Source organism: Hyperoodon ampullatus (genome assembly GCF_949752795.1).
Source record: "Hyperoodon ampullatus genome assembly, chromosome: 19".
Classification (NCBI taxonomy): Eukaryota; Metazoa; Chordata; class Mammalia; order Artiodactyla; family Ziphiidae; genus Hyperoodon; species Hyperoodon ampullatus.
This window is the reverse complement of record NC_136932.1, coordinates 36,802,599-36,810,004: the sequence shown is the minus strand read 5'-3', so window position 1 is coordinate 36,810,004 and position 7,406 is coordinate 36,802,599.

The following is a 7,406-nucleotide window of genomic DNA, read 5'->3' as shown; positions in this document are numbered from 1 at the left end:
CCTGACACCATTTATAAAAATAAGTTCTAGGGCTTCCCTGGTGGCACAGTGGTTGAGAGTCCGCCTGCCGATGCAGGGGACATGGGTTCATGCCCCGGTCCGGGAAGATCCCACATGCCGCAGAGCGGCTGGGCCCGTGAGCCATGGCCGCTGAGCCTGCACGTCCGGAGCCTGAGCTCCTCAACGGGAGAGGCCACAACAGTGAGAGGCCCACGTACTGCAAAAAAAAGAAAAAAAAAAAAAGTTGATAGTAGCAAATGATGGTGTGGGGGAGTGGATGCTGTCATATCCTGTGGATAAGGGTGTAAAATTCCAGGGCGATTTGTTACATCTTTTGAAATTTAAAATTGCAGTAATTTCCCTCTTACTCTCTTTCCTATGGAAGCACAGGGGGACAAGAGGTATGCCAAGGTTATGCATTTAGCATTTCTTCTAATAGCAAAACTTTAGAAACAACTTAAATGTCCTTTCATTTACTTTGTAATAAATTAGGTGGCCACCTGTTGAGTGGTGGTGCTCTGGTTATGTGGTGAGTGGTTGAAACCTAACACTTTAATCTGAGATTTGGATCAACATAATGTATTTTCCACTTGTTTTCTTTGAGATATAGCCCTGAAAATGGAAAATCTTATTTAAAATGACAAACAATGAAGTAAAGCGTTTTAATGGGCAATATATAAGAAAACTAAACTATGAGCTATATTTTGCTAAAGCTTATTTGTTGGTATATTCCAATCTTTCTCCAATGCAGATCTCTCTCTCTTTTTCTTAAATTTATTCATTTATTTATTTATTTTTGGCTGCGTTGGGTCTTTGTTGCTGCGTGTGGGCTTTCTCTAGTTGCGGCGAGTGGGGGCTACTCTTGGTTGCGGTGTGCAGGCTTCCCATTGCGGTGGCTTCTCTCGTCGCGCAGCATGGGCTCAGCTGCTCCGTGGCGTGTGGGATCCTCCCGGACCAAGGCTTGAACCCGTGTCCCCTCCACTGGCAGGCGGATTTCTAACCACTGCGCCACCAGGGAAGTCCGCAGATATCTCTTATATAATTCTTGTGTGACAAGTCATCTCTTTTAACTTAAAGCAAAAGCTCTTCCAGGGTCTGGCTTATATCCCTTGTCCTTGCTCTTCTCACTGGTATGTGCTTACAGTTAAGCCCAGAGTCAGCATTAGGTTACTGTATCTAATGATCCTTCTGCTCTGAGAGCCCTTGCCAAAAATTAGTTTACAATTCCCAAGACTCTCTTTGCCCTAAGCATTTCTCTATCTTTCTCTCAAGTGAGGAAGAGCAGAAGAATTATAGCCACTTAAGGCATCTCTTCCTTTCTGATATGAGACTGTAGTTATCTCATCTTCAACCAAAGGAAACAACTACTCTCTTTTCATGACTCATGCCAAAGAGGGATGTTGTTTAGATACGTCTATGTTCTTCCATGTAGTTCATTTCTTTTTATTGGTGAGTAGTTTCCCATCGTGAGGATTTACCGTATTTTTTTCATCTATTCTCTTGCCAATGGATATTCTTTCTTTCTGTGGACATATCTTTTATTTCTTTTGGTTAAATCCAAAGAGTGGAATAGCTATATCAAAAGGTGTAAAAGTATGTATTTAATTTAAAAGAAATGGCCAAACAATTAAAAAATACTTGAGCCATTTTACATCCTCACTAGCAATATATGAGAAATGTAGTTGCTCAGCGTCCTTGTCAACGTTTATCATTGTCAGTCTTTATAATTTTAGCCATTCTTATGGACGTGTAGTGGAAGCTCCTTGTGGTTTTAATCTGTAACCTCTAGACCAGTGATACTGAGCATCTTTTAATTTGGTTATTGGACCTTCACATATCTTTTTTTTGAAAGTGTCTGTGAAAGTCTGTTGCCCATTTTTATTGGACTGTTTGCTTTTTTATTGGTTTATAACATTATATAACTTTTATGTGTACAGTATTACATTTCAACTTCTGTATGCACTATGGTGTGCTCACCACCAAAGGTTTAGTTTCTATCTAGTCACCATATAGTTGACCCCCTTTACCCATTTTTCCCTCCCCCAACCCCCTTCTCCTCTGGTAACCACTACTCTACTCTGTTCTCTGTATCTGTGTTTGCTTTTGTTTATTTTGTTTTGTTTTGTTTGTTTAGTCCACATATTAGTGAAATCATACAATATTCATCTTTTTCCATCTGATTTATTTCATTTAGCATAATACCCTCAAGGTCCATCCATGTTGTTGTATATGACAAGATTTCACCTTTTTATGGCTGAGTAGTATTCTATATATACCACATCTTCTTTATCCATTCATCCATCAGTGGACACTTAGGTCGTTTTCATATCTTGGCTGTTGTAAATAATGCTGTGATGAACATAGGAGTGCGTATATCTTTTTAAATTAATGTTTTCATAATCTCTGGATAAATACCCAGAAGTGGGATAGCTGGATCATATGGTAGTTCTATTCTTAACTTTTTGAGGAATCTCCATACTGTTTTCCATAGTGGCTACACCAATTTACATTCCCATCAGCAGTGCATGACGGTTCCCTTTTCTTTACATCTTCACCAACACTTGTTACGTCTTGCCTTTTTGATAATAGCCATTCTAACAGGCTTAAGGTGATGTCTCATTGTCATTTCGATTTGCATTTCCCTGATAATTAGTGATGTTGAAAATCTTTTCATGTGCCTGTTGGCCATCTGTATATCATCTTTGGAAAAAATGTCTAGTTAACTCCTCTGCCTATTATTTAATCAGGTTGTTTATTTTTTGGTTGTTGAGTGAGTTGTATGAATTCTTTATGTATTTTGGATATTAACCCATTAATGGACATATGATTTGCAAATATCTTCTTTCATTTGGTAGGTTGTCTTTTTCTCTCTCCTCTCTTTCTGGTATCCCCATTACACATATACTGGTGTGTTTAATGGTTTTTCATGTTTCTCTGATTTTTTTTTTCCATTTCTTTCTCCTCTCTTCTTTGGTTTGCATAGTCTCTGTCACTCTGCCTTCAAGCTTGCTTATTCTTTCTTTCTGTTCAAATATACTGTTAAGCCCCGCTAATGAATTTTTATTTGTTATTGTGCTTTTCAATTCCAGAATTCCATTTGGTTCCTTTAAAATAATTTCTTTTAAAAAATATTTATTTATTTATATTTTGACTGCACTGGTTTTTTTTTTTTTTGGCTGCATTGGGTCTTTGTTGCAGTGTGCGGGCTACTCTTTGTTGCGGTGCGTGGGCTTCTCACTGCGGTGGCTTCTCTTGTTGCAGAGCACGGGCTCTAGGCGCCCGGGCTTAAGGAGTTGTGGCTCGCAAGTTCTGGAGTGCAGGCTCAGTAGTTGTGGCGCGCGGGCTTAGTTGCTCGGTGGCATGTGGGATCTTCCCGGACCAGGGCTCAAACCCATGTCCCCTGCATTGGCAGGTGGATTCTTAACCACTGTGCCACAGGGAAGCCCCTGCACTGGGTTTTAATTGCGGCGTGCAAGCTTCTTAGTTGCAGCATGTGGACTCTTAGTTGCAGCAAGGGAATCTTAGTTGCGGCGTGCATGTGGGATCTAGTTCCCAGACCAGGGATCGAACCTGGGCCCCCTGCATTGAGAACGTGGAGTCTTATCCACTGGACCACCAGGGAAGTCCCAATAATTTCTATCTTTTTATCGATAGTTTCTATTTGATGTGAAATTGTCATCATGCCTTCCTTCCTTTTATCATGATTTCTTTTATCTCTGTGAACATATTTATAATTGCTATTTTGATGTCTTTTATGTTAAATCCAACATCTGGTTACTGTCACTGGCAGTTTGTGTCGCCTTCTTTTTTCAGTGTACAGGTCATAATTGTTTCTTTGTATGCCTCATAATTTTTTGTTGGAAACTAGACATTTTAGATAATATGTTGTAGCAACTCTGGGTACTGCCACCATTCTCAGGGCGTCTTAGTTTTATTTGCTTATTTATTTGTTTTTAACTGGCTGGCTTATTTTAATGAAGTTTATTTCCTACCCATAGGCTTAAACCTCTGAGGTTACTCCCCTTAGAAGTGAAGTTTTGGTATGCCTACAGTCACCTTAGGATGGCAGTGGTTTTGATAAAGCTCTTTTTTTCTCTTTTCCTGACCACATCTGGCTGTTAAACTCCACTAATTTCTGGCTGATTACTTTATTGTTTTTAATAATGCCCTTGGGCATAGATTGTTCTACAGATGAATCCAATAGAATTCTGGCTCCTTTAAAAAAATAGCTTCTGAGGTCAGTGTTTGATATTTGTTCTTACACCTGTAGGACTCCTCCTAACTATAGTATTCCATAGTTTCTCCTGAATGCTAGCTGGCCTACAGGTTAACCTGTATCATGCATCTTTCCCAATTTCCTTTCACAACTTCTGCTGTCCTTGAGAGTGAAGTTAGGCTTGAACTTCTCTGCCCTCTTTTGCAAACGAAATCAGTTCCTTTGGGTAAATATTAGGAGCTCTCTGTTTTATGACCTACTTCTCCCCTCAGGCAAAGTCTCTGAGCCAAGGCTTTGGAGCTGGTGGTAGGCACAACTGTCAACTTCTCTCCTAGTGACACTCCTACCCTAGGAGCTGAGCACTTGCTGGTGCCTGAGGTCCTCTTGGCTTATCCCTCTTGGAGTGGAACCAGCACCTTAGAAAGCAGATGTAGGTTTAATCAGGGCCTCAGTGCTCTAAGCACACTGGATCCATGAAAGAGCCTTTATTCTATGAGGGATGGCTGGGAAGGAGAGAGCCCCCACCTCATGACTGCACTTTCCAAGGACTTAGCCTCAGAAACAGGTAGCTGGAGGGAGAATGAGAAATACTGATGTCTTGTCCTTCCTGGGAAGAAAGTGCTCCGTCTGGGAGCAGCCTGTGTTCTTGGCTTTAGTAATTGGGAGTGGAGTCCCTGTTTCTCTGAGCTGGGAGGGTGGAAGAGAGGAAGTGATCTTGATTCAAATATCGCAGACCCTTAGGGACTTCCCTGGTGGTCCAGTGGTTAAGACTCCACACCTCCAATGCAGGGGTCGGGGAACTAAGATCCCACATGCCGCGCGGCAAAAAAAAAAAAAAAAAAATCACAAACCCTTACCCTTATTACAGAATTTTTATAGATTTTCTTGATAGACATTTCTTCATTTGCTGTTTTCCCTTAGGACCATTTCCGAAGGCTTTCAATATTGTTGTTTTTAAAGTAATTTTCACAGTTTCACTGGGCAAAGGGTCAGTGGGACTCCTCAGGCTGTCTTGCCAGAAATTGGTTCTTCCTATAGTATTTGTGTGTGTGTGTGTGTGTGAGTGTAGGTGTGTATTTCTTTGCATGTCATTTTTGTAGTTGCTTTAGGTATGTATATAGAAAACTTACCATTGTCTTCTTTTGTTGTCATGTTATCAGTTCAAGTGAAATATAGAAACTTTACCTCCCTGTAAGTCCCTTTACTCTCCCCTATTTATTGATACAATTGTCTTAAATATTTCCTCTTACATACATTTATAGCCACATCAGACAGTGATATAATTTTTGCTCCAATCATTAAACATAACTTAAAAAACTTAAGAGAAAGCCTGTTGTATCTACTACTGTTTTTGATTCCTGTGTTCTTTCCTTTTTGATGTTCCAAGGTTTCTTCCTTTATTGTTTCCTTTCTATTTAGAGGACTTTCTTTAGCCATTCTTTTAGGGTAGGTATGCTGATGACAATTTTCTTAGTTTTCACTCATCTGAGAATGCTTTGATTTTCCTTTCATTCCTGAAGCGTATTTTTTTACCTGGGCACAAAATTCTGGGTTGACAGTTCTTTTCTTTTAGCACCTGAAAAATATCCTATCACTTCTTTCTGGCCTCCCCGGCTTCTGGTGAGAAATTCTCAATTATTTGAATAAATGGTATCTCTGGCTATTTCCAAGGTATTTTTCTTTGCTTTTAGTATTCAGAAGTTTATGATATGTCTTGCTGTGGATTCTCTGAGTTTATTTGGATAAACTCCGTATTAAATCTGTAGGTTATGTCTCTTGCCAAATTTAGAACTTTTCAGCCATTATTTCTTTGAGTACTTTTTCACTCTCTTCCTTCTCTTTATCTAGGACTTGGATAACATGAATGTTATATTTTTTTGTTATGGAGCCACAGAGCCCTTAGGCTCTGTACATTTTTCCCATCCATTTTCTTTCATTTGTTTAGATTGGGTTATTTCTGCTCTATATTCCAGTTCACTGACTCTTTCCTATGTCCTCTCCATTTTTCCATTGAGCCCATTTATTGAGTTTTAAACATTTGTTATTTATTTTTCATTTCTAAAATTTCCATTTGTTATTTTTAGATCTTCTGTTTCTTTGCTGAGACTTTATATTTTTATATTTGTTTTAAGCAGGTTCATAATTGCTCCTTGAAGCATTTTTATTGTAGATGCTTTAAAATCTTTGTCAGATAATTCTGATATCTCTATCATCTTGATTTTGGCTTTTTCCATTCATTTATCCTTTTTCATTCAGTGCGAGATCTTCTTGAATGGTGAGTGATCTTCAACTGAAGCCTGGACATTTTTGTATTATGTTCTGAGATTTTGGATCCTATTTAAACCTTTTATCTGGTTTCCTGTGACATTGTTTTGTCAAGGTAAGGGGGGGTGGTGGCACTTCAGTACTTCCAGGTACAAGTCCAGGTTTCCTTCTGTTGACACCTGAGAGGGAAGTCTCCTTATTATTCCTGGGTGGGGATGGGTGGCTCCCATGTGTTCTCCTCTGACACCACAGTTGGGAGGTGGTGGCCTCATTACCACTGGGCAGTGGTGAAAATGCTGACTTTCTACTAGGCCTCCTCTGACAGTGCGAAGGACAAGAGGTGCCTTGTTGTTGCCTGGTGGTTGAGAGTCAGGGATCCCCATGTCATTTTTTTTTTTAATTTTGAAAAATATTTAGTAGCATGGATACATGTTCACAACACAATCTTACTGAAAAACACAGCATATAACATTCTTTATTTATTTTCTTTTTTCTTCCTACTATATATAATGCATGCTCACTGTAGTAAGTCACATCACATGTTGTAGTAAGTCAGATAGTATCACCCCATGACCCAGTTAATATAGTCAGTGTTAACAATTTGGTCAGTTTCCTTCACACCTTACTTCATGCTTATATAAACATATACACAATTATATACATATATACAATATGTTTTTAATTTTATAAATCTATTTATAGATTTTAAAAGTACTGGGTGGAATCCAGTACTGTATGGAATCCAGTACTTTTAAAATCTATAAGTAACTTGGATGGAATCCAAGTTATTTCTGAGAAATTAGATTAGGAAATATTTTTTTATTTTTCTGTATTTTCCAAATTATCTATATAGAACATTAAAAAAACACTGAGTGAAGCCATACCTGAGTTAACCAGGTATTTTTTGTTTTGTTTTGTTTTGTTT